We start from the raw sequence: 13,307 nt of genomic DNA on the forward strand, positions 1-13,307 counted from the left end.
TTGCTTTTCGTCGTAGTGACCCTATATCTCGACATGGCGTATATTTTAATTACTCATTTGTATTAGAAGAAAGTCGTTGAAGTCCGTATCAAGTACAAAGAAGGTAGTAAATACACAAGCGTTGAAATGAAGTCGACTTTTGATTATGAAAGTCAGTAGTTCCACATTTAACAGTAGATTTGACATTACACCCCCGCAACCAATTTCAAACCTCGCGCCTAGCCCTACACCTCTCCCGGAAGGTGCTGCACCTGGTGGCGGAATTGGGAACTTAGGCTCAATGTTCGCATCGCAGCTGCCTGCGTAGACGGCTAGCGTGTTACCCGACGTAACACGTCTCGCGCGCAGCTGTTTTCCACAATTACAATACGGCACAACATCTTGAGACTGTAACAGAAAAATCTGCCATTAAACTGTTCAGAAATTCAGTACGGTGACTTGTTGATTTTTATTTATTCTACAACTAACTCAATGGCAATCAGTTCCACTTGTTATTACAGGTGTTGATTTACGAAAATTGAGTAACAATGGTATCGTGGGCGTATCTTGGTATTTCCTTTCTTCATTGCAGAGGTTAACTAATTATTGTAATTTAAAAAATGAAACAAAGTTCCAATTGAGAGAAAACTAAGCTCGTCATATTATAATTTCTTTCTTTCTGGGTATACGTAAAAGTTGGTGAGTATCACCGTTCTGCGGGTTTGTATGGGAATATTTCTCTAGGTGACAAGCAAACTTTTGAGATCGTTAGAAGTTTGGAAACTTTCAGAATATCATTTTAGTTCTTCTCATATCTCAATCTGTCTTATGGAGATTGCATAATACGTTTAATCGTTAAGTATGACGACATCGGACTGGAAGATAATATATCTCCCATATGTTATCAGTCAGTATAAGTTTGAAGGAAATTTCAAATATTTTTTTCTGTTTATCCATATTTAGTTGTTACACTTACACGTGGAACATAAATGAATTATTTTGGTACAATTTGACCAATTACGAGATGTACATCTATGTAACAATTATTTGTAATGAAACTATTTCCCACAACTTTATAAAATACCTTCTTGAACTACGACGTAAACTGTGTGAAATTAAAAAGAGACAGTAACACGGGGAAACGAAGGATGTAAGTAATTATGCCATTAAACGACGTGCACACGTTGAAAATTTGCAATTCACCTCGGAGGATTTAGAGTGCAAAATTTCGTCTCAAAGATAGTGGAGGCAAATTAAGAATTTTATAGAAGCAGTAGCTGACTGTTTCATAATAGCTTCCAGTTAAATGGTACAGATTACGTGTTATAAATTCTACAGAGTGCAGACAATTTTTTTCTGTGTCCCTATCGTTGTCCGTGAATATCGGCAGCAGCCTAGGAAAAATTAAATAAAGTTAAAATTATACTCGGTCATAGTAGTTTCTATACATGTGATTTAAAATGTCTGCTGATAAAAGTATACTGTTTTTACTGTTTGAAAGTCAGAAAATCCTTAAGAAACAGTGCTGGATAACTGGAAGTTAATACAGGACTTGTCGACTTATACTATGGATACGTGAGTTTCTGGATTTTCATGCAACTTTCTTGATTATTTTTGTTGATATCTGCATTGTTTCTTACAAATTATGTCGAAATTTGTTCAGGAAAACCAATGCCACTAATTGATAAGTAGAATCATTTTTAAATTTTCTTCGTTATAATTCCTGAAAGCTCCACGAGTAGTTTCATGGTGGTGCGGAGGCGAAGTGGACATTTTTAATAATTAGCGGAAAATAGTTTGCTATGAGACCAAACCGTCGTAAAATAGAGACAATGGCGACGGTTTAAATACCTTCTCCATATGCCGGTAGGTATTATGTCCTTTGTTGGATCTCAGAGCGGGCTCTCTGTGCCAGTTTTGTTGCATAAATTGCGAGCCATATGTTCAAGGATCTTACGAGCGTTACGTCTTCGGTATTTCACCGGGGTATTCATTCGACTTCAGTTAAAACAAACTTTTTGTGAATGGCAGAAAAAGGTTTTCAGCTGCTTGCCATAAACTAAATAAAGTTTGCGATCGTCAAGTCGATGACTTAGCAATTGAAAACCAGAGGACCGGAAGAGTTGTGTAAGTCAGTATTATTACAGAGTCTCGCGGACTGACCACCAAGGACTCACAATGAAGCTGTAAAGTTCGATCAGGCAGACTGTCCCATGTCTAGCATAGTGAAGGAGTGCTCTAATTACCCGACGCCATACCTACATGTTTCTCGGTAAATTAGACAAGATGGAGAATATGGACACATGAAGAATTCGTAAGAAAAGTAGCTGTCTCCATGGAAATCATATTAAAGATAGTAGTTAACTTTTTTTCATGGAAGAACGCCAATTTTCTTTAATGAATAAGCGTATTACGAATTCTACCTACCCCTCTAACTTTTGTGTATGAGGATTTTGATGGGGGAAGACGGAAGAGAAAGAGATTAAAAAAGAAGAAGGAGATGAAGAAAAAGATAACATCTCTTTTTGTCTGCAGTCCTCAACTGTATGATTCGGAGTGGGTACCGAGACAACGTAGCGGAGATACGTAACTGATACGCAGGTTACAACAAAAAAGTAGGGTCAAATTTTCTGTATCTGCGTCTATACTCTGCGAACCAGTGTGGCAGAGCAGCAGTGTCCTGGAATCGCCTGAAGGTGGCATCGAGGCTGCTGAAACATCATGGAGAACTTGTGACCCGGGCCGGGCGGACACCGAGAATTCTACAAGTTAGAAATGCGCTGGGCCAACATCAGATCGCAAGATGTGTAATGCATGGCAGAAGGTATTTTGCATTGTCCCGCATATGAAGGCAGACACGGACAACCTTTGGTGTCCCGCGGGCGAGATTCAAATACTTGTTTAAGATCGCGGACCGCCTCCTTTCGTGACGAGACAGCAGCGCTCCTAGCGCATGAAAGTCAAAACTATAGTGTCTGTGACGTTAATTATGGGGGTAGCGCACCGATATGTATGGCAGCCCTTTCTCAACACGCCACACCTACAAGTTATGCCTCAAAGCAACCGTTTCTGAAAGAACATTCATTTTATTTTCATCCCATCTTGAAATTCTTTTTCGTTTACTCATGCGTCGTGAACATTATTTATATACTTTGGATGTTTTACGATAAATGTCTCAGAAACTTCCGCTGCAAAATTTTGCAACGCAGTTAGTAGAGAAACAATGTTCACGACACTTAAATAAGCCTAAGCAGCTAAAGACGGGATTCCAGGTGTCTTGAAACGTCATCATGGAAAAATAAATGCCTGTGAAACCAAGTGGATGCAGCTAATTCATTATAAATTACCTTCAGTTTCAGCAGGTGCAGTGAACTAATACATCCATATCTACAAACGACAAGAATGATCCACTAGTGTTAATATGGAAGTGTCCGAAGTATCGGAACGCACAGCAGGCGCCTGTCTCTCCCTTCCTCCCACCCACCCCCACCTCTCTCTCTCTCTCTCTCTCTCTCTCTCTCTCTCTCCCACGAATTTCTTCTGCGGGCTGGAGTGATTGTGAGACCAATCGCGGGCCAGCCGTCGGTTGCCCACTCGTGTATTAAGATTCCTTCCCGTTCCTTTCGTGTATCGAGTGCAGGAAGGATGAGAACTCAAAGCCTCTATGTGCGTTGTAATTAGGGCTTGTCTAATGTTGTCTTCTCAGTACATGGGTAGGGGAGGGGGTGATAGGTGACGGAGGGGGTTGTAGCATATTCTTGGACCGCTCGCTCAGTGCTGGCTCGTGACATTTTGTAAGTAGAGTTCCGCCTATGGCGTCTACTTTCAAAAGTTTCCAGTTTCCACGACACATCACTCCCTCACACAAGTAGGAAGAAAATATGTTGCATAATATATTTTCATGAATGATTTGTTTACACGTTAGGATTCATTTTCTGCAGCTGTTCATAGTAGATTGATCACCGTAGACACAGTGGAGCAGAACGTACGTAAGCACATAACTGTTGGAGCAAGACGCCTGACAAAGATTTTCTACCGCTGCGAACCGGCATCTGGTCTCACATCAGTGCACTGAAGGCCCCCGTAACGAGCAAGCTCAAATGAGTCCCGTCTAGCCGCAGGTTTTTCAGACAAGTCGTTGCACCTTCAGACTAATTCGGTCAGTTCAAGCGCTGGTTGAAGCAGACACTGTTCGTGTTCGTATTTTGAAAGCAGCGAGAATGGCCACAGATGCAGACAAAACAGTCCTGGCATTAACTTTGATAATGTGTTTAAAAAAGAAGAAGAAAACGCTGGTCCTGGGCATGGATTAAAGTGAGAGAGAGATTTACTCATGAAAATCTGCTGAGAACCCGTCGGTTACATCAACTTTCTTCGAATGGACAATAAATCTTTTACATGCTTGTTAAGACCCTTATAAAAGATGAAACGAGTCTGTCAGATTCGATATTTTTTAGCCACGAGTGCGTCAAACAAGATCGTAAACGTACCGAGAAAGTTCGTCAATTTCATCTTACATTTGAAGCAGACGCTTTTCGTGTGTGCTGTATTTTGACAATAGTGGGAATGGCTACAAATGCAGATAAAGCTTTTCTAACAATGACTCTGGCACTGTGCTTAAAGTAGATCATTGGCGTAACATTGCAGAGCGATATGAAGTGGGACAAGCATGTAACGGCAGTTGTGGGGAGGGCGGATAGTCGTCTTCGGTTCATCGGTACAATTTTGGGAAGATGTGGTTCATCTGTAAAGGAGACCGCTTATAAAACACTAATACGACCTTTTCTTGAGTACTGCTCGAGCGTTTGGGATCCCTATCAGGTCGGATTGAGGGAGGACATAGAAGCAATTCAGAGGCGGGCTGCTAGATTTGTTACTGGTAGGTTTGATCATCACGCGAGTGTTACGGAAATGCTTCAGGAACTCGGGTAGGAGTCTCTAGAGGAAAGGAGGCGTTCATTTCGTGAATCGCTACTGAGGAAATTTAGAGAACCAGCATTTGAGGCTGACTGCAGTACAGTTTTACTGCCGCCAACTTACATTTCGCGGAAGGACCACAAATATAAGATAAGAGCGATTAGGGCTTGTACAGAGGCATATAGGCAGTGATTTTTCCCTCGTTCTGTTTGGGAGTGGAACAGGGAGAGAAGATGCTAGTTGTGGTATGAGGTACCCTCCGTCACGCACCGTATGGTGGATTGCGGAGTATGTATGTAGATGTAGATGTAGACGCTGGAGTAGGGAATGATTTAAAATGACAGACAAATATACATACGAAAATCTGTTAATGGAACTGTTACTGGCCCGCATCTCGTGGTCGTGCGGTAGCGTTCTCGCTTCCCACGCCCGGGTTCCCGGGTTCGATTCCCGGCGGGGTCAGGGATTTTCTCTGCCTCGTGATGGCTGGGTGTTGTGTGCTGTCCTTAGGTTAGTTAGATTTAAGTAGTTCTAAGTTCTAGGGGACTGATGACCTCAGATGTTAAGTCCCATAGTGCTCAGAGCCATTTTGAACTGTTACACTCAGGACTTGACGATTGTATTAACTTTCTGCGAACGGTCAGCGAAACGTTTAATAACTTGTTTAGTGCTACTTCGGCATCACATTGAAGAAGACGACACAAATATGCGAAAGTTTATCCTCTTCTAAGTGCTCCTCTAATGACATTTCATTAAAATACGACGACGGAGGAAAATATGCCCCATATCGTCCGTGGAAGAACGGGATAATTTCGATTTCCTTTATTTCATTGCAGTCCCGTTTGTATGTTACGTGTAAAATAGTGATTTTGTTCATAACGTTTTTCTGCGTAATACGTGACTGGGAAAGATGTAATACATCTACCATTTTGGTAACTGTCAGTGCTTTTTTGTTTTTATCCTTAATCGCAGGTACCGTAGTTATGGAAACTCACGAAACGGTGACATAATTTGTAGTAAAACAATTTTTCACTAACCATATATGACGAATCATCGACATAGACAATGACCACCATCTTGTAAAATTTACCGTCGGTCAGAATTTCTCGCTAACATGTCAAACATGCTCTAGGCTTGACAAACACCTCAAACAGCACCGCACACGGTCAAATATTTGGCAAGCATGGTTAAGTTTGACATAATGTTTGATAGCATAAGAGGGCCTTAAGGGTTAAGCACGACGCAGGGTTGATGCAGGTATGGTTGGTCACGGAAGGCGTTTTGAACATTTCATGTATGAAAGTATTTCATCTGATGAGTTGGTATGTTCTGCTCGTATGTAGAGGATAATCGATAACTGGTTATAATACGGAAGTAACGCGTTTTCCGCACTCTATCCCTTGACGATGTTCTCTTACTCTGTGAAAACTGGTGCCCTGGAAGTTTTCTCGTACGTACTTGTTACACCCCGTATTTAACAAAGAGTACGGTGGTAAGTTTAATCGCTTGATCAGAGCTCCTCTGTTATCTATTTTTGCGATGTCCGTTTCTGATGAAAGGAGTATTTTGCACATTTGCCCTGGGCATGCATCTATGCATATCTTTGTGGGAGATTGCAAAAGAATGTGAGATATGTGTTTGTATCTTTTGAGGGCAATGACTTGGCAGCTAAGGCGTGGAAAGCGTCTCAGAGTCAAATCAGCAACTTCAACCTGTCATACCTTCCTTTCCTCAGTTACACCTCACTGTGGAAGAGCTTCTAAACAAACAGCGTTCATTGTACTGTTGATTCGAAGCTTCAATTTCTAAACAATACCTGCTCCTATCGATGAGACGAATAAAGGCAAGAAGTGAAGCAGAAAACGTTCATTTACTTTAAACGTCAGTTGTGATGGAAAGACCGTGAGAACACGGGAAGAGTGATCGGATATTATTCCTCACGGGGGAGAAATTGATTACCCCGCGCAGAAGAATGTGTCGGTATATCGCAGGATTCGCAAATACTGCAGTAAAATATAAATAAGTGACCACATCGAGACTAGTAAAAAGTTTCTTCCAGCAATGACGTTTGAAAAAAGTCGGCTAGCTACCATACATCATTTTGCAAGTTCCGTGTGCACATTCATACCATCTCGTTATGTGAAAGAACTGCCGCACTGAAAACGATCAAATGACTATAGTTGTGGGTTATTAATTATGGACAAACTCTCAGAGTTAGACGCGATATCAGTTGGAGTATCGCATTGTGAAGGACTAAATAACAAAAGATATTTTGCTAGTGAAAGGAAAGTTTGAACGTAACGTCTCGTTGACAGATATTTCGTGAGAAATGGCTAAGTAGCTCGATCAGAGAAGGCTAGAGATGGAGGCGGTTATGGTCTCTTTCACTTGAAAGAGCAAAGGAAGATCGTATTATGAATCCTGTTTCTCATGAATACAAGTCCAATAAAATGCAAATGTCGTGTGACTAGGGCCTCCCGTCGGGTAGACCGTTCGCCGGGTGCAAGTCTTTCGATTTGACGCCACTTCGGCGACTTGCGCGTCGATGGGGATGAAATGATGATGATTAGGACAAAAACAACACCCAGTCCCTGAGCGGAGAAAAAACCCGGGCCCCTAGGATTGACATTATGTCGCGCTGACCACTCAGCTACCGGGGGCGGACAAGTCCAATAATTTTAACATACTAAAAGCGTAACTGAACTGCGTCGAAAAGTCATTAACAAAATAGATGAAGAGTTTAGAAAAGAAAAGCGCTAACGTTCTCAGACAGACCTGACAGATTTACTAAACTTGGTTTTTTGAAATACTTTCAGGAAAGAAGGCTGAATGAATATTCCATAATTCGAATCAAAAGCAGCTGCTAACACGAGTAACTTAGAAATAGATACCCTCGGTGTAGTGAAACAACTTAAATCAATTTAAAAAATTAAGTCTTCGTCTCCAGACCGTATGCCAAATAGGTTCGTTAATAACTCTATATTTAGAACCATTTACAACCCCTCGACGAAAGATAGGCGTCTAAAGATTGGAAAGTTGCGCAGGTCACATCAGCATTCAAGAGACGAAATAGGGAAATAAGTAATCGTCTGAATTACTGACGTCAGTTAGCAGTAGGGTTTTGATACGTATTCTGTGTTGGAACACTATGAACTGCCTCGAAGAAAACCAGCTATTGACACATAGAAACACAAGGAAAATACCGCTCTTATGAAACACAACTAACCCTTTATTCACACGAAGTAATGGATACTATCGACAACGAAACTCAAACTGATTCCACGTTTCTAGGTTTGGGTAACGCTCTAGACACCGTTCCTCACAAGCGTTTTATAATCAGACTTCTTGCCTGTGGAGAATTTCCTCATTTGTACGGCTGGATTCGTGATATCCTGTCAGAAAGGTCGCAGTTCATACCGAAAGACGGAAAATCTCCCAGTAAAACGCAAATGATATCAAACGTACTGTAAGAAAGTGTCATAGACTCTCTACTTTCCCACTCTATATTACTGAAATGTTGTTGTGGTCTTCAGTCCTGAGACTGGTTTGATGCAGCTCTCCATGCTACTCTATCCTGTGCAAGCTCCTTCATCTCCCAGTACCTACTGCAACCTACATCCTTCTGAATCTGCTTAGTGTATTCATCTCTTGGTCTCCCTCTACGATTTTTACCCTCCACGCTGCCCTCCAATGCTAAATTTGTGATCCCTTGATGCCTCCAAACATGTCCTACCAACCGATCCCTTCTTCTAGTCAAGTTGTGCCACAAACTTCTCTTCTCCCCAATTCTATTCAATACCTCCTCATTAGTTACGTGATCTACCCACCTTATCTTCAGCATTCTTCTGTAGCACCACATTTCACACTTGGTTCAAGAATCATAAAAGAAGGTTGTATACCTGGAAGAATCATGGAGATACTAAAAGGTATCAGATAGATTATATAATGGTAAGACAGAGATTTAGGAACCAGGTTTTAAACTGTAAGACATTTCCAGGGGCAGATGTGGATTCTGACCACAATCTATTGGTAGACCCTCTTAAATTGTTTGCAGGTGGTGCTATCGTTTACAGTCTAGTAAAGACGTCAGAAGATCAGAACCAATTGCAAATTGATTTAAACAAAATATCTGTATGGTGAAAAAACTGGCAATAGTGTTTGGACATCCACTAAAAGGAATCCACTGAATCTGGGTTACACGATAAATCACACAAATCTGAAGGCTGTAGTTACAAATAAATACCTAGGGACTGCAAAGATGAACATATTAAAATGGAATTATCACATATAAAATGTTGTGAAGAATGCGAAACAAAGACTGCGTCTTACTGGCAAGAACACTTAGAAGTTGCAACAGACGTACTAAAGAGATTGCCTACGCTGCGATCACCCGTCCCCTTGTAAGGTATAGCTATTGCTGTGCGTTATGGGATCCTTACCAGACAGGTTTGACGAAGGACATGGAAAAAGATCGTAGAAAGGCAGTTCGTTTTGTACTAGCGCGAAATGAGAGAGAACTGTCACGGCTATGATACGCGAGTTGGGGTAGCAGTCATTCAAAGATTGGTATTCTCCGTTGGTGCACGATCTTTTAACGAAATTTCAATCGCCATCTTTTCCTCTAAATACGAAAATATTTTATAGGTGCCCTCTTACATAGGAAGAAATGATCGAGGCAATAAAATAAGAGAGATTCAGCACGGAAAGAATTAAGTGTTCCTTTTTACCGCGCTTTTCAACAGTCGAACGATAGAGGAATAGTCTGATGGTGATTTGATGAACCCTGTGTCTTTACCGAGAGAATACCTTGTATTTGGATATTTTTTGGGATGGCGGGAGGGGTACTTAATTCACGGAGATATGGTGAACAGCTTTAAGATATCACGAATATGATTCTGAGTACAATTGCTACTTGGCAATAGCGACTACAAGTTCCGCCTTTCTTCTGGCTGATACTGAGTTAATACAGTTACCCATGTGACGGACTGGATGTGATTTCGGTTTGTGAAGATCGTTATTCGGTAGGTTCGTACGCTCTAATCCCCCACTCAGCCTGCCCCGCTTGTGGTGGGGGCCGGGAAGAGGATGATTCATCCGTGCAACTAGAGAAAATTGTCCTAATCCGCTCCTCTACATCGTTGCAGAGGACGTCGAAGGTAATTCGGTCTATTTTGAGGGTACATGCAGTACCTTTCAATAATGTGATGTTCGAATTAGTGCTTCCAATGTTCCCCCATCACCATTTGCTTATTCACCTTCAGACGACTGGAAGCACTTTATCCTCTAATTTTTGTCAGAATCGAAAAGATGCTTCGTCTCATAACGAATGAACTTTCGATTTGATATGATATCGCAAGCCAAAACTAGCGCACATATGAAAAATTACATATTCACGGAAGAAGGGAGGATGATCGAGGTTTAATGTCGCGTCAATGACGAGGTTATTAAAGTCGCGCTACTAGATTGGATTGGGGAAATAAATCGGCCTCCTCTTTCGAAGAAACCATCCCGGCAGCCTTCTTAAGCTTTTTTAGTGGAATCACGTGAAACCCAAATCTGGATATCTGGAGCGTGGATTAGAACTGCTTTCCTCCTCAAATGAACCCAGTGCTCACACGGTTAAATTTCCAGTAATTCGTTTTCTTTTGAACAAGAATATTGGTACATAAAACGTTAAGCACGGATGGGCATGCAGGAAGTTAATTTCAATTATGTTTTTGTAACTCCTTTTAAAATTTAAGCCTTCATTGCGACCGGGAAACGTTTCTACAGTCACGGTAGCCTGCGTTTATCAGTGTAGTAAGAGTTCTGTTCTTTGAAATTTATATTTGTCATGCATAAAATAGAAGCCGATACTTTAATGTTTTGCGATGACTGGTTTTGGCCAACAACATTGTTTCACACACTCGAAATCTGTTCCGCTAGTTTTATCACTAGTGATTTGGATATTTTGGACGATTGTTTCCAGCGGACCTGGAGTAGAACTTTTTGTAAATGTCTTACTGCGACACGCACTTCTGGTGTACGTGATAACATCTTTAACGGAATTATGTCGATGAGACATCAAGGGAGAATGGTCGAGGTTTAATGTTACGTCGATGACGAGGTTATTAAAGTCGGGTCACTAGATCGGATTAGGGAAATAAATCGGCCTCTTCTTTCGAAGGAACCATCCCGGCAGCCTTCTTAAGCGTTTTTAGCGAAATCACATGAAACCTAAATCTGGATATCTGGAGCATGTATTCGAACCGCTTTCCTCGACAAGGATAGCGCCATGGTCCACACCATGGATGCGTCTTCAGGAGGTGGAACAAATAATTTTTTCAATACTAACAAAGCCGAGTTGACCGTAAATTGAGTTCATGGTTCAGAGTAGTTTCAGGAGTAAGACAAGGCTGCAACCTGTCTCCACTGTTGTTCATATTATTTATGGATCATATGTTGAAAACAATAGACTGGCTGGGTGAGATTAAGATATGTGAACACAAAATAAGCAGTCTGGCATATGCGGGTGACTTAGTTGTGATGGCAGATTCGATTGAAAGTTTGCAAAGTAATATTTCAGACCTAGATCAGAAATGTAAGGACTATGGTATGAAGATTAGCATCTTCGCCCAGAACTCCCTTTCTCCTTTCTGTTTTTTTTCCTTTCACCACTTTTTAAGTTTGACATCAGAAAATATATTAATTAATTCAGGATTTTCAGCGAAAAATAAAGATTAAGAATAAATCAAAACAAGGATATAGAAACGATATGTAATTATCGTTTTAGAAGATTAAAAAAATAATTTTTCGTATATCGTTTCAACATGGTACTACAGCATATTATACAGTGTCACACATTATAGAGCGAACTTAATGTCCTGCGCGGTTTGCGGAAAAATAGGCAAAGAAATGAGTATTTATTCATCATTTGAATTTGCAGCTACTTGTGTTTACCGTTTTTTCAGTTAAAATTGTTGGTGTAAGGTCCGCCAGTTACGCAAAACTAAATATTCCCGTAATTTTGTAATCATTTGGCAAAAATGTTCACATTACAGATTAAATACAACAGAAACCAACTGATGAGGTGCTGAAACATGTTTGGGAACTTGGAAAAAACGGTGTTTTGCATAACTGGCGGACCGTACATCCAACAAACGAATGTTTCTTTTCATGAAAAGATGTGAAATGTCTCCTAAAACCAGCACCCAAGCTAACGGCGTAGACATAGAAAATGCTGTTAGTCTGGTTAGTTCCTTGCTGTGGCTTCACTGCCCATATGCGGAGACAATACTTTGAAAATTCCGACTATTTTAACTAGATAATGACAGTGTTTTTGGGAATATTGTATTGCATTTTCAAGGAACAGCAGTTTTACCGCTTTTCATAATTCGGTCATATTACCCTAAGTCTGTAAGAGTAATAATACGTATCAGGCTAATAGACGAGCGAAAGCTACACTCGCCATTAAGAAGAACAATGTTTATCATTTCGGTTGTGTTCAAATGTGTGTGAAATCTTATGGGACTTAACTGCTAAGGTCATCAGTCCCTAAGCTTACACACTACTTAACCTAAATTATACTAAGGACAAATACACACACCCATACCCGAGGGAGGACTCGAACCTCCGCCGGGACCATCGGTTGACTAGCTTACGTTTTCAGTGATTTTCCTACATCACTCCGAGCAGGAGAGACAACAATTACTTACGAAACCCAGAGCCGTTTGCTTTCTTTATCCATGCCAAATGTTTTATTATGACGTATTCACTGTGGAGGTGATTTGGAAATCTTATCAATTCAAATATTTGTTGCAACATAAATTAGATTCTTCTTGACATATTAATTTTTCATAGCAGAGTGCAACTGAGGTCTTCTGAGATAAGGTATACAAAGGTTGCCCAGAAAGCGCTGCAACGCATTTTTTTCTCAGTCGAATACAATGCTACGAAACCGACACGGTAACGTATGTATTATCTGAAGTCTCCAGAGTGAGCGTTGTGTGACAGCAGTTTGTGGACTTAGATTTTTGACTCAAGATACGCCTCCATTTTCATACACCGTCAGCTATTACTAATCCGAATGCTCTCCAGGCCATCATGAACTCTGGTAAGTTTCTCTGATCGTGGGATTTAGTATTACACAATTTGTCTAGCAAGGATGGTCACATGCTGTGCCACATATCAAATAAAGAAAGGCAGGAAAACGAGTTGATTATTTTAAAATTTTTTTAAGGAATTGGAGCGAAAATTTCAGTTGATTATCAACTCTTTTTCCTGCCTTTTTTATATTTCTAAATAACATATTGTTGTAGAAGGATAGTGCACCCTCTCGAGCGCTATCTTGCACGAGTGCAGGGTTGCTGAGGATTCAGGGTGCAAGTGGCGTCCTCTAGTGACGTCAGGAAGCATGCAACGTGGTTAGCGAA

The sequence above is a fragment of the Schistocerca piceifrons genome, chromosome 2 (genome assembly GCF_021461385.2).
Source record: "Schistocerca piceifrons isolate TAMUIC-IGC-003096 chromosome 2, iqSchPice1.1, whole genome shotgun sequence".
NCBI lineage: Eukaryota > Metazoa > Arthropoda > Insecta > Orthoptera > Acrididae > Schistocerca > Schistocerca piceifrons.